Genomic DNA, 23269 nt, shown 5'->3' on the forward strand with positions numbered 1-23269 from the left:
AGGCAATTTCCCCCGCGAGACTACCTTGGAGGTGAGGTAGTTCGTTAACACCTTCGACATGCATTTCTCATGAAAACTACAAATTGTCATTCTGAACCCATTAGGTAGCTATAACGTTTTGTGTTATTTCGCTTAGTGTCCCCCCCCCCCGATATCCACGAAACTTGGCAGGTGTATAGAGGGGTCCAAAGGAAGAAATACGTGTTTTTTTTGTTTCGGCTAAAAAACTGTTCTAGTGGGCAACCCCCCCCCCCTGAAATGTCAAGATGAGGACAAATTGAAGTGGGGATCTGACCCATGTGTCCCCCTCCGATTTCCATGGAACTTGGCAGGTGTATAGAGGGGCCCAAAGGATGAAATACGTGTTTCTGTGTTTCAGCTTAAAAAAAACTGTTTTAGGGGGCAACTCCCCCCCTCTAATGTCAAGATGAAGACAAATTGACGCGGGGATCTGACCCCTGTGTCCCACTCCGATTTCCATGAAACTTGGCAGCTGTATAGATGGGCGCAAGGTAAAAAAAAATACGTGTTCTTGTGTTTCAGCTAAAACACGGTTTTGGGGGGCAACCGCCCCCCTCAAATGTCAAGATGAGGAGAAACTGAAGTGGGGATCTGACCCCGAAACCATGTAAATATGGCATAGGAAGAAAGAGGGGGCATAGGCCCCTCTATACACCTCCTGAATTTCATGGAAATTGGAGGGGGACACAGGGGTCAGATTTTCACGTCCATTTGTCCTCATCTTGACATTTGAGGCGGTTTTTGCCCCCTAAAATAGTTTTTTAGCCGAAACAAATAAAACACGTATTTCTTCCTTTGGGCCCCTCTATACACCTGCCACGTTTCATGGAAATCGGAGGGGGACACAGATCCCCACTTCAATTTGTCCTCATCTTGACATTTCAGGGGGGGGGGGGTTGCCCACTAGAACAGTTTTTTAGCCGAAACAAAAAAAAACACGTATTTCTTCCTTTGGGCCCCACTATACACCTGCCAAGTTTCATGGAAATCGGAGGGGGACACTTAGATAACCTCCCTTGTAAGTTCTACTTGCCTTATTTGAATATTTGTTTGTATACTTAGTTATTTAACATCGATTGACAGTTTTCGTTCATTTATTGAATCTTCTTTCTAGCATATTTTCTTATCTTCTTACCTACTCCTTGATTGTTAATTTTTTCTTGTGATTCTCTCTTATCTTTACTCATTTCATTCTCTTTGTGTCTCTGAATCTTCTTTCTCTCGCCATAGTTGCTTAGTTTCTCTCTGTGTGTGTTTTGCTTCTTCATTTCTTTTCCTCTCCTCTCTCTCTCTCTTATTTTGTGTTTCTGTCCACATGTCTGTCTTGTTCCTTTATATCTCTTTCCAGGAACGTCCGCAGGATTTTTTCCAGGGAGGGGCAAGGAAGGTATTTTTTCCAGGGGAAGCAACATGACATATTTTCCCCTATAATATTGTTCTTCCCTCAAAAAACATTGCTAAAATTTGAATTTATCATGTTCGTGCAACACATTATTGTGGCTGAACTGAAATTATATGTGTGAAATATATAATTTTTTGGTTGACTTTCGTTTTCCAGGGTTGGCCACGGCCCCCCCTTGTCCCCCATCCTTCCGGACGCCCATGTCTCTTTCTCTATTTCTTGTTTTCTTTCATTCTCTCTCCTTTTCAGTCTTGTTTCTTTATTTCTTTTCTCTCTCTTAATATATTTCTTGTTCTCTTTCTCTCTCCCTCTTTCTCAGTCTTGAATCTTTATTTCCGTTCCTTGTTTTCTTTCTTTCTCTCTTCCTCTTTTTGTCTAGTTCCTTGATTTGTTTTTCTCTCTCTCCACTTATCTTGTTTCTCTTCTTTCTTCCTATTTTGTCAGTGTTGTTCCTTCATTTATCTCTCTCTCTCTCTCTCTTCTCTCTCTCTCTCTCTCTCTCTCTCTCTACAGCGCTTCTAAATTGCTAATTGGGTCTTGTAATATTCTATAGTATAGTTTAGTAATTTATATTACATTATATTTGTGTATGTGTTCTACTTGTGTTGTCTCACTGTATTATATTATGTGTTTCTTTCTTTTTTTGGCAACCTTCTGTAAAAGGAGATAATTTCTCTGTTGAAGGAAATAAATAAATCTATTTCTTGTTTTCTTTCTCTCCCTCTTTGTCAGTCTAGTTTCTATATTTCTCTTTCTCTCTCCTCGTCTATTCCTTGTTTCATTCCTTTTTCCTTTTTTCAGTCTTGTTTCTTTTCTCTTTTTCTCCATCTATTTCTTATTTTCTTTTTCTCCTTTTTCAGTCTTGTTCCTTTATTTTTCTTTCTCTCTCCATCTATTTCTTTTCTCTCCTATTTCAGTTTTGTTTCTTGACTTACCTTTCTCTCTCCATCTATTTCTTGTTCTCCTTCTTAAAACTTCTTTTTCAGTCTTGTTCCTTTATTTCTCTGTCTCTCTCCATCTATTTCTTGTTTTCTTTTTTCTCTTTTTTTAGTCTTGTTCCTTTATTTCTCTTTCTCTCTCCATCTATTTTTTCTCCTTTTTCAGTCTTGTTCCTTTATTTCTCTTTATATCTCCATCTATTTTTTCTCCTTTTTCAGTCTTGTTCCTTTATTTCTCTTTATCTCTCCATCTATTTTTCCCCCTTTTTCAGTCTTGTTCCTTTATTTCTCTTTATCTCTCCATCTATTTTTTTCTCCTTTTTCAGTCTTGTTCCTTTATTTCTCTTTCTCTCTCCATCTATTTTTTCTCCTTTTTCAGTCTTGTTCCTTTATTTCTCTTTATCTCTCCATCTATTTCTTGTTCTCTTTCTTTCAACTTCTTTTTCAGTCTTGTTTCTTTATTTTTCTTTCTCCCTCCATATATTTCTTGTTTTCTTTATTCCCCTTCTCTCCCTCTATCTCTTGCTTGGCAGAGGCAGTGTTGCTACATGAGGGGTAAAGATGAAGTTCCCCGTGCATATACCACAGTACCATGAAGGTACATTTAGAGGATGTGGGGGTGGGAACCCACACATTCTCGATCTCGGCTATTTTGGAGGTGATGTGATCAGCACCATCCGGCCGCCTTTACACCTCAGGGTTGCCCCCAGGTACCCATTGATTTGAGGCTGGGTGAGTCCCAGAGCAGCTTTATGCAGGGACAAGGCCGGGAAAATTCCGAGCATGGATCACTCGTCCCAAGAACCGAACCCAGGTCTCCCGTGTGTTAGTCAGACGCAATACCGACTACACTACAGCGAATAAACCATTGTTGCGGTAAAGCAGGTCAAATTTTTAAAAACGCCACCGTATACTATCCCTACGATACTCTAGTAGCCCCATCAGATTACTGCCTTCTAATTGGCTGTGAAAACCTACTGTTCCGCAATTAAAACAGCGCTCCAAGGAACCAACTGCGATTTGAAATAAATGAGACTTGTTAATTTGTGATAATCAGGCATTGTGGGTATATTTATTGGGCTTTCACAGTAGGCGGTGCGGCGGCAGAAGCGAATCTCACGCTTCTTTATCTTAAAGAATCATCAAATTACAGGCTCGCTGACTTTCCAACGTGGACGCTGCACTTTTCTTCTTTCCACTTCTTTATACAATCAATTCTCATTTTCCGCATAAAGCGTTGTGTGTAACGCACGAGGTGCCACATTAGGTAGAAAGTCATTGCAATATATTATTCACACCCCAGTTCCTTCTCCAACCTTTCACTTTTTACGTCTTGTCCAGCGATCTTGGCAAAAGGAGTACACTGGCTTCATGTAGTAGCGCTTCAATATACAGCGTTTTTGTCCAAGTTACATTTCCAAGGCCGGCTTAAGGCCAGAACGACCGGGGCGCCATCCTTGAGGGGCGGCAAAACCGTATTTATGATTACAAAAGCGTGTCTATTGGTTTTTAAAGGATTTTTACTTTTGTAGACAAAGATTCGCGCACTTTCGGTGTGGCCTTTGCCTCGTTTTGGGATCCTCAATACTCTTAATGCCTTTGAAAATATCCGCTAGTATTATTGGAGGAATGGAAACGAGCAAATACGTTCGCTTATTTCAAAAGTTTTGAGCGTAACGTTATGTCTGCACAGGCTCTAATATTGTACAAATATTCAAAATATTATTGTCTATTTTCCTAATAATAAACCGGGTATATAATATCCGTATCAAAATAGGTAGATAGATGTCTTATGTAAACGAATTCAATAGGGACACTAAATTGGAAAAGCAATATTTACTTATTTTGTCATTTTCACGTTTCTAATCTTAATTGGATTCCCCCCCATTCCGGTCATTCATAATTTTAAAATACGAAAATTCAAGTATAACTCACTCACCGTAGTTTCTGGGGCCAAAATAACCTATCTTTGAGTTCCCTAGCAACGTCCGTTTCCATGGTCAACAAACACGGCAAAACTCGATATAATTGTTGTACCTCTAAGCATTTTATTAAGACAGGCACGATGTAGATATTTTCGTATTGAGTACCGATATCTATATCTGGACTGAATCTTCTTATGTAGATGTCACTGTTGTTTGAAGCACCTTTCCTAACCAGGAGTTGATTCATCTATGTGTTATTGATCTGTGAGAAACATTGTCGGATTTTAGCCTCTGGAAACGGACATATAAGAAGGGCATTTTCATCCTTAAAAAAGGGGTGATTTTTGAATGTTTTTCTTTGTCCTGCGATGCATTCATGGTGAGTCGTAATGGGGCTTCTTTTGCCTGCTGGGCTTCCTTCATGGAGAACATTTATGTCAGTGAACATGGGCGTAACTTCGGACCTAACTTTGAGGGGGGCAGAATTAAACTGGGCCTAATTTTGAGGGGGAAGAATCACACTTGGGCCTAATTTTGAGGGGGCAAATTTAAACTTGGGCCTAATTCTGAGGGGACAGAATTAAACTGGGTCTAATTTTGAGGGGGAAGAATCAGACCGTCCTTATTTTGAGGGGACAGAATTAAACTAGGCCTAATTTTGAGGGGAAAAAATTAAACTTGGGCCTAATTTTGAGGGGGGAGAATTAAACTGGGCCCAATTTTGAGAGGGGAGAATTAAACGGCATAATTTTGAGGGGGAAGAATCAGACGGGCCTATTTTTGAGAGGACAGAATTAAAGTAGGCCTAATTTTGAAGGGGCAAAATTAAACTTGGGCCTAATTTTGAGGGGACAGAACTAAACTTGGGCCTAATTTTGAGAGGGAAGAATTAAACGGCATAATTTTGAGGGGACAGAATTAAAGTAGGCCTAATTTTGAGGGGACAGAATTAAACTTGGGCCTAATTTTGAGAGGACAGAATTAAACTTGGTCCTAATTTTGAAGAGGCAAAATTAAACTTGGGCCTAATTTTGAAGGGGCAAAATTAAACTTGGGCCTAAATTTGAGAGGACAGAATTAAACTAGGCCTAATTTTGAGGGGACAGAATTAAACTTGGGCCTAATTTTGAGAGGACAGAATTAAACTTGGGCCTAATTTTGAAGAGGCAAAATTAAACTTGGGCCTAATTTTGAAGGGGCAAAATTAAACTTGGGCCTAATTTTGAGAGGACAGAATTAAACTAGGCCTAATTTTGAGGGGGAAGAATCAGACTTGGGCCTAATTTTGAGAGTACAGAATTAAAGTTGGCCTAATTTTGAAGGGGCAAAATTAAACGTGGGCCTAATTTTGAGGGGACAGAATTAAACTGGGCCTAATTTTGAGGGAGGCAGAATCAAACTATGCCTTATTTTGAGGGGGAAGAATTAAATGGGGCCTAATTTTGAGGCCTAACTGTGGGGGAAGAGACTCGAAAAGTTTTCCATCCCATAAAAATAGCATCCAGGAATATTTGCTAAATAACTGTGACGTTTGAGAAATCACAAATATTACTCTTTTTTACTTTGGTCCTCAGGTACCCTAGCTTGTAAATTTTAATAAACCCGAAAATTTTGGGGGTGGGTAACTTGCCCCCGCTAAGTTACGCCTATGTCAGTGAATGAGTGAGTGGGATAGGGGCTTCGTTGTTATTGGATTTATCGAAGTTACTGCGTAACATAATCGTATATTGCAAAATTATGTAGCAATTATGCAGTTATTTTCATATCATTGTACACATCTACGTCTCGGACAGTGGCTGTGTGGCACCCTATGGCGGTGTTAGAAGTTGCCATTGAATAATTGCTATTAAAATCCACTTATCCCCTTAGAGTTAGGCAACACACACAACGCTTTGCAGGGAAGCGAGTATTTCAGGATATGTGTCCCATTTTTATTGCCGGTGAGTGTATATACACAAATCTCTTGCTAGGTATTAAAAACTGACAGTCATGACACAATTATTAGTGTAAAATTAAAAAAGAAATTCAAAAGAACAATTTATTATGTCTACAAGTTTTCCCAAAATTAACTCACTTCAAGTATTTTTCTTTCAGCTTAAACTAAGGGAGATGGGGAATAGGCGAAACAGAAATTCCCGTTCCGCCTAAAGTGGCGATAAGTCATAAATCATATTATTGCGTACTGATAAGCCATTAGGCGAAAAGGGAATACACTCCCAACGGCAGGTGGTTTCGCGTATATTAAGCTCACCTGCAGTGTGTTATTTCCAGCGACATCTCGTGAACTTTGACGTTATGTACACGCATTTGTAACCTATTGGAGTTGGCCACTCTGAAAATTGCCTTTTCGTAAAGGAAGTGCGAGAAATAAAATACACCCATTGTACAGTTAAACTTCAAAGGAACGATTCTGGTATTGACATTATAATAGGAAAATAGTTCAAAAGAATGACAATGAGGTAAACATTGACTTGATTTTGAAAACCATTTTCCACAAGGTAAGTTAACATGATATGAAAGTTTGTTCACTGCGTCTGGAATTTCGAACGAGGAGTGTGACGTCAAGGTACTGGACGAATGAGGATGAGCGAAATTGTCCTGGTTCACCCGAATAGCTATGAGAAATTTACGAAACTAAATAATAGAGGCACACGTAGAAGACAGAGATAAACAAAGGGAATGAAGGGAAGGTGGGAGAAAAATATGACAAAAAGATAGAGAAAAAAAGAAAAAAAGAAGGAAAGAAGCATGAAGAGAAACGATAGGAATAGGGAAAAGAGAGCGGAAAAGAGAGAGACAAAGAAATAGAAAAACCGAGAAACGATAGAGACCAAAGGGAAATGGAGAGAAAAGATATAGACGAACGAAAGAGAACAAATTCAAATAAAGCAATAGAGAGGAGGAATAGAGATGTGAAGAATATATAATATGGAAGGTCGCGACGATGGAAATGACGGGTGACAATATTATTTTAAATAAATGACAATCACGAACACATAGACAGGACAAATCACAAATCCCCACAGAGAATTATCCCGCAGGTGATCCAGGTGCCAGAGCCCCCTTCGCCTGAAAAAAGATGGAGTGGGGCGGAGATGAAGAGGATCGAAATAAATATAGGTATAAGAGAGATGCAAGAAAGAGAGAAGACACAGAGAGAGAGAAATGGAGAAGAAGAGAGACATTATATTAGAGGAAAAGGTCTAAATATGGGCCTCCCCTCTTTATGTTGTCATTTTCGGAGGAAAAAAAATATATCAAGCACTTGCCTTTAAAATGCATATCTATGAAATATATAATAGCATGTAATAGCATGTTACAGTATATAAGGTCTCCATTTTTTTTTAAAAAAAAGCAATTTCCAAAAAATGGTAAAATGATGTATTTCAATATTGTGGTCTAAATATGGGCTACTAGTGGCAATATCACAAAAAGCAATTATTTTTTTTAAAAAAACAGTAATTTATCGGTAAAACATTATAAAATTCATATTTATGAATAATCTGTTGTTTTGAAAATCACGCGGAATTGGAAAAATCGAAATTAAGAAAAACATCCAAATATTTGTTGAAAATGTGATCTCAACATTAGACCTCATGTCATAGCCCATATTTAGACCATCATTATATTTTTTTTCTTCAATTTATTTTCGCTCTCTGTGGTACATATTTCACAAACAAATCATGGCATTATAAAAGCCCACATTTGTTTTATGTACCGCTAATATCATAACCTATACAAAGCAGATGAGAATTCAGAAAATGCTGAGTTAAAACTTACCTGCAAAAAGTTTTCGGAGGTCGCAATTCTATAACAGCGTCCAAGGCCGAAACTAACCACCAGGCTGCAGCACCCGGGAGCGCTGATAGCTCCAAAACCCATATTTAAACCTTCGCCCATATTTAGACCTTCTCCTATATTAGCCATGGTCACAGTGTTACCAAACCAACGTATACAAACCTACAGCTAAATCAAACTAGAACTATCAAACCGAAGAAAAATCACGAAAAATCAAAATACAGTTTGGTCCAAAAAAAATATCCCCACTTGCAATAAATGTTTGTTTCTTCATATATTTCAACATAAATCTGTTTCAATGTCATAGGAACGCCAATATTATTTAGAAACAAGTATCAATTAACTGGTGACTGTAGATAAGAATGCCTATTATTGACATCCTTTCACACACATAATCGACGTGAATTACATCATACATACACAAGAATTGAATTGTATTTCATTACGTACATGTTTGATGGCAATGTTGTTCTGCTTTTTATTTCTGCCAAACAATTTTATTTCAACACCTCAGAGTAATTTTCTTGCATGTGTACATGCATCTGGACAAGTACCGACTTGATCAATTAACGCATGATAGTGGAAGCGATGGCATGGAGGGAAAAGTGCGTCTGCAGCTACCATCCGTTTGCGTCAGCGCGCACTGCTTTGCTCTGTCCACTCGCTTTCTCACCTTCACTACCACATGGTCTTGCTCCACGTATTCCCAAGACAAAGTATAGGCAATTCTCTATTAGTAAACTTCAAAATTCTTGGTTAAATTAGGTTAGTTTTCATTCTCATGTGCTTTCAATAAAACGTTTGGGTGGGGAATTTTTTTGGGACCAAACTCTAGTATGTGTGATAGAATGGATTAGCTTCAAATAAAATTTGAACCATTGAAATGTGCATTCACCGAAAATCTAACCCTGGCCTCCTTAATTAGAAGGATACTATATTAATGTCTACATCATAGGAACATTTGTGTCTTGAGTGTTTTCACAAACAATTAAATTGCAAATTATCTATTGCATAGATTAACTAAATACAGAGTAATAATTAGTGAATGTTAAAAATTTTCTTTGTGCAAAGGCAGAACCATCTGTCGGCATGTCAGAAATTACAATAGCTCAACTAAAGAAATAACGTAACTTGTTACAAAAAATACATGAGTAATTGCATATACGTCGATACTTTGCGTTACTTCACTTGTTACCCCCATCAATTTAAAATAAATTGTGTTGTTTGAAACTTTTGCATGAAATGGTACGCTGAGAAAACAATGCTCCACAGTGAACAGTTGTGATGTTTGAGTTAACTGCTAGATGTCCTTACTTTATAGTGAAGTGAAGGTAACGTGTTACTTCAGGAAGCAAATTAATGGCAACTGTAGAGAGAGAGTTTCTGAGAAATCGTATTGGTTGTTCTAATGGTGGCTAAGGAGGAATATTACGCGTGGTAATACAATGGACGTACTAAGGCCAAACGGCACTACTTTACTATAGGGGCGACACCTATAAATCATTTATTTCGCAATTTTTTACATTGCTAACGTACTATTCTGGAATGCGGAACATTGATGTTAGCCTCACAAACCATTGACGTTAGCCCCAAATAACATTCACGTTACCCCACAAACCATTTTCCGTAAGGTTAGGTTAGGTTAGGTTAGGCAAGCATAGTTAAAAAAATTAAGAAATTAAAAATACTCGACACGTCATGTTATAGTGAAACACGGCGAGTTTGAAACACTGACTACGGGGTTTACGTTATCTAACACACGGAACATTGTGCTCTCGTGCAGAAAGCAAATGGCGGCAGCAGAAACAGCGTGTTGGACAGGAAAGAGATTTTCGCAGAAAACAACATGCATTCGCATTGAAATGGATCAAAACTACATTCACGAACTTCCACAACCCTAAAGAAAATGATTTGCGTAAGTACTTTCTCCTGTAAAAAGTAAGAAATCCGTCACCCCTATAGTAAAGTGTTACCATGAACTGTACAATTACTAACAATTGGCAATGCAACTCCTGAAATAACACGCAATAGAGGAACTACGTATTTCTCGGAAGAAGTCATGAAGTCATGAGATTTTGTTTACGTTAACGTTGCTCTGCGTATGTCAAGTTGGTCCCCCAAGTGAATGGGCTAGATGGAAAATATATTGGCCCAGAATCTACAAGTAATGGGCTAACAATTATTTCTGATTGGTCTAACACTGTTTACGAGATATTCGGTTTCCAAAAATAGAGGACCAACTTGACGCCCGAATTTTTGAAACCGAATATCTCGAAAACCGTGTTAGCCGAATGGAAAATTTTTGTTAGCCCATTCCTTTCATTCAACATAGAATCCAGCCCATTCTTTAGTTTTGGTAGTCCATTCATTTGGGGAGCTCGCCTCAAGTTGCCCCCCCTCAATTTTTTGAAACCGAATATCTCGGAAACCGTGTTAGCCCAGTCAAAAATAATTGTTAGTCCATTACGTGTAGATTCTGGCCCAATATCGTTTTCATCTAACCTTTCACTTCGGAGACCCACTTAACATACGACGATGCTCTTGCAGTGGGTGGAAAATAACTATGATTAAAGTGTCCTGTCGATATATCGGAAAATAGTGAATATGAAGATGTGATATTTTCTTTATTTCATGACGTGACTAATGCTATTGTCACGCGATATAATTTATGTGTGACCATCTGTGTACAGAGAACTAAATGCATCATATCGATTGAAGCAGGAGAAAGAATCCATTGATGCAGTAAAGTATGTTTTATGGCCTCTGCGAAGAATCAGATTCACATTTGATGCATTTGGGTGCATTTTTATATGTCGTAAAAGAAACACCAAAGTGCATCATGTGATGCAAATGAGGATTTCTTTCAGTCGAGATACACTTAAATGCATCCGTTGATGCACCTTCCTGCATCTTTATAGATGATGCATGAAGGTGCATCAAAACGCATCAACGGACGCATTAAAGTGCATCTCGACTGAAAGAAATCCTCATTTGCATCACATGATGCACTTTGGTGTTTCTTTTACGACATATAAAAATGCACCCAAATGCATCAAATGTGAATCTGATTCTTCGCAGAGGCCATAAAACACACTTTAGTGCATCAATGGATGCGTTCTGGTGTAAAGGTAAAGTGTTCCCCTGTGCATAGCACCACGCCATGAAGGCGTATAGGGGGTGTGGGGGTAACGCCCCACACTTTCTTGATCCGGTCGTGAGTGGGGGTGATGTGATCAGCATCACGCCCCTGACCGCCTTTACCCCCCAGGGTTTCCCCCAGCAATCGATATGATGCATTTAGTTCTCTATGTGTATGGTGGTCAAACAAGTGTAAGTCGGCAATTCTTAACCGTGCTATATCTCAGACACCATTTTTGCTATAAATATGAAATTTGGTAAGGTAAGGGACCTCCGAAATATCAACTTGATGCCATATTCGCAACTGGTAATGTTCTGATCAACAGTCGAAGTCAATAAAGACAAAGAGGTTACTCTGAAAGCACTGAAGGTGGCTACATTGGTGGACAAATACATCTAACACTAACGTAATGTATCATACAGATCTGATCAGAGTGTGTGTCTGTGTGTGTGTGTGTCCATAGCTCTCTACGAATCAGAAGTCAATAACTGAAATATGCCTAACCTTTTCATATCTTAGAAGGAAATAAAATACGTAATTTAGTGTTCTGAATGATATAGAGTAAACCCTCGTTAACACAAACTCGCTTAAGACGAAGACTCGGTTAACATGAACAAAATGTTGGTCCCGGCAGGGATGTATTATATCTTATAGAACGTTTCCTCTGCTAGGTATGTAAGAAATCGCTCAACAATCTCTATCATCTTGTCAACAATCAACTTATACAGTATTGTAACCAACAGATTCAGATCGCAATGTGTTCAAAGGTGTTTTTTCTATTCTTTAAAACATAGCCAGTACGAGTAACATCAAGATTAAAACTTGGGTGCAATTGCTCAACAATCGCGATCACCTCGTCAACAATGAGCTTATACTTATTTAACCAACAAATTAAGTTGTGTGTTCAGATGTGTTTTTCTATTCTTTAAAACGTAGAAGACTGAAACCCCAAGTAGGAGTGTGCTTGATACAATAAAAGCTATCGCCGCATCCTGGGAATCTGTGTCATCACAACACATACTGAACTGTTTTTCACCAGAAAATGATCTGTTAGTACTTTTTTCTTTAAAAAAGTTAATTACTGTAGTACTGTTTTCTATGATGACATACATAATACGTATTGTAAATGGTTAATGTGTAGAAGGAACTGTATTGCAACAATAAAATTTGAGTCCCTAGTTAGCACGATTTTTTTTAGCACTAACTCTTGATTTTTCGGTCCCTTGGGATTCGTGTTAACGAGGTTTTACTGTATTAAATATCAATAGGGATTCTACAAAACGTCAACATTAAAACCACGCGATCTCCGTTTCGTGGGGCCACCCGATGACGTAATGTAAACGTCGTCGCCTTGTAATCAGAAGGTCCCGGGCTTCGATACCCGGTGGAGGTACATAGTGCTTCAGATCCCGCTTTGAACTGTAGGTCCAGTCCCGATTAGCCTATATGCGTATATAGTGAGCCTAAAAGCAAACTTATTTGAAAATAAGATCCTTATGAAAATATTTGGGCCTAAGAGGGATGAGGAGACAGGCGAGTGGAGAAGGTTACACAATTTAGAACTACATAATTTGTACTCATGTCCAGATATTATTAGAATGCCTAAATCAAGAAGACTTAGGTGGGCTGGCCATGTGGCACGAATGGGACAGGAAAGAAGAGTTTACAGGAGTCTTGTTTGGAAACATGATGGTAAGAGACCAGTAGAAAGACCAAGATGAAGATGGAGCGATAATGTTGAGATGGACCCAAAGGAAATCGGTAGGGGTGGAAAAGAGTGTATAGATCTTGCTCAAGATAGGGACAGATGGAAGGCCTGTGTTGCTGCAGCCATGAACCTTCGGGTTCACGAAGGCTAGAGAGTTAGTTAGTTAAAAGCAAACTTATATTGATAGCGATTACTCGGAAACCAGTATGGATACAAAGATAGAACTTCATGAACTAAAAGAACTGCAATTCGTGTGTCTCTATGGATTTCAAAAATGATATGAAACGATATTGTAGCTGACCTACAGATAAAAGTATATAAATTTTGTGCGAGAAATTGCGATTAAGATAATTTTTAAAAAATGAGCCGAAGACCTCCATGGCAAAGTGGTTAGTACAGTATGCTACGACGCCAGGTGTCCCTGGTTCGAATCTCGGCCTTGAAAGTGTCCTTCATAAATTTCATACCACTCATCCTCATATTCGCGATTAGCCAAAAGTGGAAGAAAAGCGAAGTAAAATAAACGAAATGAACAATACTTAAGTGCATTTGCTTACAATTTATTTTTATATCTCGTTACAGTTTCGTAAATAAATCTTCAACCGCTAAACTGGATGATATGTCAATGTTATGCATAGTTACTTAGCAAGCACATCCCCAACCTGCTTAATTTTTGAATCAATAGGTTGTGCTACTGCATTCCATGGCGTTTTCAGCAAATTTCTGCACATTCGGAACATTAATCAATTATGTTCCTGTTAGGGTCAGATTCGTTGGCGTATTTAAGGATGGACAATCGGGCTGTGGCCCCACTGGAAATATCATCAAACGATAAAACTTATGATACCTATTCCTAGATGGCAATGGCGGATCAATGACCTCTTTTGTTTGGGGGTTCCCGGTCCCTCTTTCCGTCCAGGATCTCTAGGATCATTCAAAGTTTGTTGTTTGGTTTTTAGTTAGCCCTCGCATAATTTTAAGGAGGTTTCGTTTTTATGTCTAAGAGGGTGGTCCTTATTTAATCTCATTCTAATTGACGTTTTATCTTTAACGCTTAATCCACTCATTGTGGAAGGAGGACTTAACGTGATAGAGAAATGGCAAAATACTGAGTTAAAATGCCCGAAGTAGTTACTAAAACTTAAGAAAAGAAGTCAATTTTGATTACCTCCCTTTGCCATGTTCGAGGACTTTGTTTAGAAAGGCCCATAGAACTTTGTGAATTGTCCTGTCTTGTCCAGATCGTGTATCTTGTTACATTTTGGACATAAAGCACTGGGTGGATATTCAGTTCAAACCAGCAGGGTAATTCAGTCCACAGAATAAAGTTTAATAAGTCACCAATATGTAAAGCTATAATTTGTGTTCGATTGCAAGAACTTGTAAAGAGGCTAGATTGTGTTGGAAGTACTCAACTATAGCTAACAATAAATATTACGATAAGAAGAAATACATATTTACAATAGTCTTACGAATAATTGTTTTAAAAAAGTAAGTACTTACCTTTATAAATGAATGTTTTATTGTCTTGAAGGCAGAGCGCCCTCTATTGTTAATTTCAACAGCAAAAACTATGGCTTGTACACGAACTATCACTTCACACAAGTATTTTATCACAAAGTCTCATTGTTAATGTGATACACCATCGAAAAAGTTACGCAGGAATCACTTTCTACATGAGCCGTGTTCACATGCTGTAAAACTAGCACAAATTACAAGCAAAGTCCGAGCACCGGTTCCGGTCTGAATAGATCTGAAGAATTGGGACTGATTGAAGATTCAATATTTGAAAACGTTGCTGGCAACACTCGTGGTTCGGTGACGTTGAAGTGGAGGAACGCGAGAATGCAGCCGAATCACTGGTGAAACCAAAACAACTGACTGTGGTGAGCGCGTAGCCAGGAACCGTGACATTCTCTCCCCCCTCTCTCTCTTTCACGGTTACCTCCCCTACTTCTGAAACCTGTAACATCTCTCCCTCTCCTCTTTTCACCTGAGGAGATGTTTTAGGTTCTTTACCCGCGCCGCTGTGACCTTCGGAAGGAGCTACGGTCGCACGGCTGACCTCTGGCGGGAAAATATTTGGCGGTGGACGATCGCTTGTGGGGGATGGGTTATCGTGGTGTGAGTTTTGCTTCCTCGTTTACTTCTCGATGTAGATGTTCCGTTTCTCTTTTGTTTTTTTCTTGTTCATGATGTTTCTTTGCCCTTATTTCCTGTTATGGGTATATTGCATATTTCCTGCTGTGGATGTTTCTTTCACTCTTATTCTCTATTGCGAATGTTCCATTCGCGCTTATTCTCTGTAGTGGATTTTCCTATCGCACTTATTCCCTGTAGCGAATTTTTCGATCGCACTTATTCCTTGTAGCGGATTTTCCTATCGCACTTATTTCCTGTAGCGGATTTTTCTATCGCACTTATTCCCTGTAGAAGATTTTCCTATAGCACTTATTTACTGTAGCGGATTTTTCTATCGCACTTATTCCCTGTAGAAGATTTTCCTATAGCAATTATTTACTGTAGCGAATTTTTCTATCGCACTTATTACATGTAGCGGATTTTCCTATCGCACTTATTCCCTGTAGAAGATTTTCCTATCGCACTTATTTACTGTAGCGGATTTTCCTATCGCACTTATTTCCTGTAGCGGATTTTTCTATCGCACTTATTCCCTGTAGAAGATTTTCCTATCGCACTTATTTTACTGTAGCGGATTTTTCTATCGCACTTATTCCCTGTATCGGATTTTCCTATCGCACTTATTTCCTGTACCGAATTTTTATATCGCACTTATTCTCTGTAGCGGATTTTCCTATCGCACTTATTCCCAGTAGCGGATTTTCCTATAGCACTTATTCCCTGTAGCGGATTTTTCTATCGCACTTATTCCCTGTAGCGGATTTTCCTATCGCAATTATTTCCTGTAGCGGATTTTTCTATCGCACTTATTTCCTGTAGCGGATTTTCCTATCGCACTTATTTCCTGTAGCGGATTTTTCTATCGCACTTATTCCCTGTAGCGGATTTTCCTATCGCACTTATTCCCTGTAGCGGATTTTCTATCGCACTTATTCCCTGTAGCGGATTTTCTTGTCGCACGTATCCCTATAGCGGATTTTCCTATCGCACTTATTCCCTGTAGCGGATTTTCTTATCGCACTTATTCCCTGTAGCGGATTTTCCTATCGCACTTTTTCGCTGTAGCGGATTTTCTTATCGCACTTATTCCCTGTAGCGGATTTTCCTATCGCACTTATTCCCTGTAGCGGATGTCTCTGTTGCAGTTACTCCCTGTTGCGAATGTTCCTTTTACGCTTATACTCTGTGTGGATTATAAATATAATATAATAAATAAAAAAGGGGCGAAAGCATGGACAACCAAACGGGAATCGAACCCAGAACCTGATGCGCTACCACCTGGCTACTTGGCAGTCGGACAATATATTCGCCAAATGAGGCTGCTAATGGATAACTTTGAAGGGCATATCAGTACCTACAGGGTACCATACAACTACACGAAGTCCCGTCCCAAACTCAATTTCCCTAGCCGAGCGCTCTCCTTGTTAGCCAAAAATATTTTATGTCATCTTTACAGCGTAGACGTTCACAGACGATGCAGACATTCGTTGCTTGAAAGGCCTGAATTGTGAAACAGTACCTCTTGTTTTTGCGAGCTTCAGCAACGAGATGGAAAGTTTCTTGTCGCTAGGAGAGTAGGGGAAAGAGTTGGTTGCCTCTAATTTTATGCTTTAAAGACCGCATCTCGTGAAGATGCCAGTCATATCGTGCTAAACAATTAACTTCCCTTGGCAACAATGCAGTGATAAACTCTGCAAGTTCCTAAGTGAGTTACGCAAAGGAAAAGTGTTGATGCAAATGATAGTCTTACAGATTGTGTGCTTTACAAGAGCTGGTGGAGTCCTACAATTCGTAAATTAAATCTGAGGAAGCATTTAGTGTCCGTACACTAGCGCCAGACTCTGTCTATCCTCTTAAAAATTAACCTTTTGAGCAGGAACAAGGTAATATTTTCGGTAGTCTATCTCTATTAAAAATTCAATTACTGTGTTTTTAATATTTCTGTAGCGTATAGACTCAAAGTAGACTAGGCTGCCCGAAGATCACAGAGTGTTACAGCTATTAGTTTTTCACTGGGTTAAGAGAGCAACAGTGTCACGAGGCGGTAAGGAGACAGACCTGAAGCTAATAGCTGCCATGGTATACATGGAGACGTACGGCCAATAGAGTGATAGGAGAGTAACATGAATCGTAAGGCCGTAAGGATGTCAGAAAATAATGTGAGTGCACAGAGTCCTGTAGTCACTAGGCCGATAGGTGATCCACAGTCCTGTGGCCACTAGACTGATAGGTGATCGATCCACAGAATCTTGTAGCCACTAGACTGACAGAAAATCAATAGAGTCCTGTAGCCACTAGGCTGATAGGTGATCACAGAGTCCTGTAGCCACTAGGCTGATAGGTGATCCACAGAGTTTTGTAGCCACTAGGCCGATAGGTGATCCACAGAGTCCTGTGGCCAATTGGACGAAAGGTGATCCACAGTCCTGTAGCCACTAGGCTGATAGGTGATCCACAGAGTTTTGTAGCCACTAAGCGGATAGGTGATCCACAGAGTCCTGTGGCCACTTGGACGAAAGGTGACCCACAGTCCTGTAGCCACTAGGCTGATAGGTGATCCACAGAGTTTTGTAGCCACTAAGCGGATAGGTGATCCACAGTCCTGTGGCCACTAGGCTGATAGGTGATCCACAGAATCTTGTAGCCATTAGACTGATAAAAAATCAATAGAGTCCTGTAGCTACTAGGCCGATAGGTTGATCCACAGTCCCGTAGCAACTATGATCATCGGTTATCCACCCACAGAGTCCTGCAGCCACTAGGACGATAAGTAATCCACAGAGTCCTGTAGTCACTAGGGCGATAGGTGATCCAAACTCCTGTAGCCACTAGACTGATAGACAATCCATAGAATCTTGTAGCCACTAGACTGATAGAACATCAACGAAGTCCTGTAGCCACTAGGCTGATAGGTGATCCACAGAGTTTTGTAGCCACTAAGCGGATAGGTGATCCACAGAGTTTTGTAGCCACTAAGCGGATAGGTGATCCACAGAGTCCTGTGGCCACTTGGACGAAAGGTGATCCACAGTCCTGCAGCCACTAGGCTGATAGGTGATCCACAGAGTTTTGTAGCCACTAAGCGGATAGGTGATCCACAGAGTCCTGTTGCCACTTGGACGAAAGGTGATCCACAGTCCTGTAGCCACTAGGCTGATAGGTGATTCACAGAGTTTTGTAGCCACTAAGCGGATAGGTGATCCACAGAGTCCTGTGGCCACTTGGACGAAAGGTGATCCACAGTCCTGTAGCCACTAGGCTGATAGGTGATCCACAGAGTTTTGTAGCCACTAAGCGGATAGGTGATCCACAGAGTCCTGTGGCTACTTGGACGAAAGGTGATCCACAGTCCTGTAACCACTAGGCTGATAGGTGATCCACAGAGTTTTGTAGCCACTAAGCGGATAGGTGATCCACAGTCCTGTGACCACTAGGCTGATAGGTGATCCACAGAATCTTGTAGCCATTAGACTGATAAAAAATCAATAGAGTCCTGTAGCTACTAGGCCGATAGGTTGATCCACAGTCCCGTAGCAACTATGATCATCGGTTATCCACAGAGTCCTGCAGCCACTAGGACGATAAGTAATCCACAGAGTCCTGTAGTCACTAGGGCGATAGGTGATCCAAACTCCTGTAGCCACTAGACTGATAGATGATCCACAGAATCTTGTAGCCACTAGACTGATAGAACATCAACGAAGTCCTGTAGCCACTAGGCTGATAGGTGATCCACAGAGTTTTGTGGCCACTAGACGATAGGTGATCCACAGAGTTCTGTAGCCACTAAGCCGATAGGTGATCCACAGAGTCCTGTAGCCACTAGACTGATAGGTGATCTACAAAGTCCTGTAGCCACTAGACTAATAGGTGATCCACAGAATCGTGTAGCCACTAGACTGATAGAAACTCAACAGAGTCCTGTAGCCAATAGACTCATAGGTGATCCACAGAGTCCTGTAGCCATTAGGCTGATAGGTAATCCAAAGAGTCTTGTAGCCACTAGGCTGGTAGGTGATCCACAGACTCTTGTAGCCACTAGACTGATAGGTGATATACAGAGTCATGTAGCCGCTAGGCTGATAGGTGATCCACAGAGTCTCAGAGAGCCACTAGAATGATAGGTAATCCACAGGGTCCTGTAGCCACTTGTCCTATAGGTGATCCACAGAATCTTGTTAGCCACTAGAATGATAGAAAATGAACAGTGTCCTGTAGCCAATAGGCTGATAGGTGATCCACAGAGTATTGTAGCCATTAGGCGGATAAGTGATCCACAGAGTCTTGTAGCTATTAGGCTGATATCTGATGCACAGAGTCTTGTAGCCACTAGGCTGATAAACGATTCACAGAATCCTGTAGCCATTAGTCTAATAGGTTATCCACAGAGTCTTGTAGCCACTAAGCCGATAGGTGATCCACGGAGTCCTGTAGCCACTAGGCTTATAAGTGATCCACAGAGTCCTAGAGCCACTAGGATGATAGGTGATCCACAGAGTCTTGTGGCCTCTAGGCCGATATGTGATCCACAGTCCTGTAGCCACTAGATTGATACGTGGTCAACACAATCTTGTAGCCACTACGCTGATATGAGATCCACGTAGTTCTGGAGCCAAAAGTTTAGCAGAGATCTATATCCCTTAGGAGATTACCTTTGGAAAAATAATGAATAGTAATGTAAACTGTCGGAAATTCAGAGATGATGCTTTATTATTATCATGCAGTCTTAATACTGTCTACTTTATCCTTCACTAACACTATGTTTATATGAGAAGGGTTACTGTCGAAGTGTAATGTTAGAATATGTAACTGTGAACAAAATTTGCCAAAAGTTGCTTTGTTTTCAAATTGGCTGAATTGGAGTTTGAAACAAAACATAGGGTCCAAGGCACATACTTCAATATGATGAATGTGCCAACATACAACTTGTGATGTGTCTCGTATAGAATACATGAATAACACCCGAACTCTTTCGAGAATTACTGTGAAGTTCGGAATACCTTCAAGCAAGCTGAAAGCACGTTCCAAAATGAAACTGAGAATTTGCGGTTTTGTGGTTTTTTCCTCTGTTTCTTCTCGCATTTGAAATTCCTTTTTCTTCCCTTCTCATGATAAAACTGAAGAATAAATGTAGGTTTACTTCGCTACATCTTATTTGTACATTTAGTAATTACTGGCCATTAAAGATCGTGTACCTAAATTAAGCGTAGTATACTTCAAATTGGTCTTTGAACTTGTGTCGATAAAATTTTCTAGCCCCATACTTGAAATTAAGCATAACAAAGAGTTTTGTGTTCACGTTTTATTAAATACATTAAAAATTGCAGTGAAAAATTAACAGCAAAACCTTTTAGTTATTCCAAAAATTAGGAAGGAACTTTCTATGTCTGTCGAAAATGACTCCCATAGTGTATTCTTGAACAGTGGTGCCATCTCTTCGTGTTAATAAAAGATGCTCTGTGAGTTATAGAACCCAAAATGGTTTCCATATTTCACCTTAAAACTGCAAATGGTTCTGTCTCCAAAACGGTTGACTGGCCACAAAAACCGTTAGAATGTATTCTACAAATATTTATTCCTTTATCAGTAAGTTAAAAACTAGTTAAAACAGATGTAAACAGATAATTAAGTAGAAGAAAATGCATTGATTAAAGCCTTAACTTCACCATGTATACAAAGCCGATGTCTATTAACTTGTCCCCCAGAGGATTGGCTGTATGTCCAGAAGTCAGAGCTTTGTTTATCTGCAAAATTGAATCTTGGTTGTACTAACTACAATAAATATTAATTTACTATCATTATTCCACATAAAATCTTTACATTCAAATAATTAAAAACATGTATGTGTGAATATGTATTGCTTAATAATTTAATCGGTTCCCAATGCCATCTATACTTCTCATTCTAGCCACAAAACAGAGAAGTAACGTCATAAATGCGCATGCGCTTACGAAAAATACACTTTCGTTCCGTTTTTGTAGATTAACAAGTAGGCTGTTAAATTTTAACGGTAAAATATTGTAAATTCTTTTACGGTAGCTTCTAACAATGCGGTCTATGAATTTCTCTCATTACGTTATCCATCGTCTCTCAATTGTTCGGAAACATTGGCGTACGCAGAGGGGAGTTGAAGGGGACGAAATTTTTGGAAAATACAAATTTTCAAATAATGCAGTGAAGAACTCGTGAAAAAATCTAACTGGTAAATGGAAACCCTTTTAAAAGTACCCTCATCACAATTTTTGTCTTGGAACTACTTTTAAAATGAAGTTTAGTGGAAACTACGAAACATTTTCAGCAAAGCCCGAGATAGGTTAACTTTGCAGCAGTCCTTTATGTATTAATCCGCGCGGAAAGGGGCACAACTCTCCTGTCAGTAGTACCTGAACCCATGGGCGTCGGGAGGGGGGGGGGGTCGAACGGCTTGGTGGGCCCCCCTGGAAATTGACATCGTTCATTCAAAGATACAAGAAAGCCGAAACGTTGTTACTCTTGTTGTTAAGAACAGAAATAAAGTTCATTTAGTTAGTATTCGAACAGAATAATCAAAGTAAAAATGCATTGGATCGAAAACATTGAGTGAAAAATACACGAACAAGGTTATATTCTACCATTTCATGCAAAGATCAATTGGTTCAAAAGTTTTTAAAATTCTAATAATTACAGTTGTAGGTGAGAGGTCACACAACAAATTCTATGAAAGAAAATCCTCCTAACATTTAAAGCCTTATTATTATTATTATTAATATTATTTCGAATAAAATTTATTTTTGTTAGTTTATACTTATTACTATTGTATAATAACATTTATAACCGTGGTAATAATACTTATTCTTCTTCTATATTCAACTTTTATAATTTGCCCCCCCTGCAAAAATTTCTGGCGACGCCCATGCCTGAACCATAGAACAATGCATTTCGTATCGAGCTGACGAAATAGACAGCTTTAATCTGCCTTTACATTACAAATCAAATAACTGATAATGGGATGTAAGGTGTGACGAGCACAGAAGTTACAATGTTGTGTTATGTTAAGTTATGATAACTTTGTAACACGAATTTATGACCGTACATGTCTAAAAAGAAATAACTTACTATCGAATACAGTAAACAATTTGTAAAAGTTATGTACTGCGTACAAGTGTAGAATACAGAAATATCTAGAGTGCACGTCAAATCTCCTGCATATGGCCTTGAAAGGCTGAGCAGCACCAGCGAATCACAGACGTGCGGCGTTGCCTAGTTTCGTGCTCTCCGTGACAAGGCGTTTCGCTCAAACACGCTGTCTCTTTTCCGTGTAAGATATGGCACCGCTGCAGTGCGCTGCTATTGGCTATCGCCATATGCAGGAGATTTGACGCGCACTCTTGTTTTCTGTTGACAAATTTGTAGGATTCAAAGGAGCTACCTTTCCACGTAGTACACGCTGGACTGTATTTTGCAGACTAACGAGGACCTGGCGTCTGGACCTACGGCCAGTATAATCCTCTCGGGAATCTGTGTACGCTAGTGCTCGGAAACCACTACATATAGAAGGATGAAATTTAGTGAACTAAATGATTGCGTGTGCTGTCCTGTGTTTTGTCTTTACGTGTGCTAAGTGCCTTCACAGCCTCAGCTTTTAACACAAGGAAGAATGTTTTAATCCCTCGACATTACGTTATGTTTTATTAGTTATATTTCAGTTATGATAAGGGGCTGGACCCCATATAACGTGACGGGTGCAAAATAGCCTAAGTGCTGACGCACCCAAAATTTGAAATTCAATCAATCAATCATTAAATAACTCATATTTTGCAAGTAGACAGTTGGATCGGAATAAAACCCATCTCAGCGGGACTATTTTCTGCGCGTATGTTTGGCTCTCAACATGTAAAACGTTGCTGCAAACTTTGCTGTAATTGAACCCCTCTCCGGAATCTGTGTACGCTAGTGCTCGGAAACTACTACATATAGAAGGATGTAAGTTAGTGAACTAAATGATTGGATCATTCCATGCCAAATCAACCAACTTTAAAATAATTGGTTGCATGACCATTTTAGAAAAAATATAATTTTAGTACATATGTTTGTGCATGTTTCTAGATATCAAAACCAATGTTCAAAAATATTTATTGCCTTTAATTCTCCTGCGGCAGCCATTTTTCCAACATGGCGCATGGCTTCTTTTACTCATATAGCCGTTTACAGAAACAT

The 23269-nt window shown here is 39.5% G+C and overlaps 1 protein-coding gene across 1 annotated transcript in view; it reads right to left on the minus strand.

The window, feature by feature from the left end:
• Positions 1-14800, minus strand: part of Cad89D (cadherin 89D) — a 192643-nt gene extending 177843 nt beyond the window's left edge. Inside the window, exon 1 of the mRNA XM_083142133.1 lies at positions 14435-14800. The gene's annotated coding sequence lies outside the window, so the exon portion shown is untranslated. The remainder of the gene's footprint in view (positions 1-14434) is intronic.
• Between the last annotated feature and the right edge of the window lie 8469 nt (positions 14801-23269).

Source organism: Lepisma saccharinum, chromosome 20 (assembly GCF_977018435.1).
Source record: "Lepisma saccharinum chromosome 20, izLepSacc3.1, whole genome shotgun sequence".
NCBI classification, from domain to species: domain Eukaryota; kingdom Metazoa; phylum Arthropoda; class Insecta; order Zygentoma; family Lepismatidae; genus Lepisma; species Lepisma saccharinum.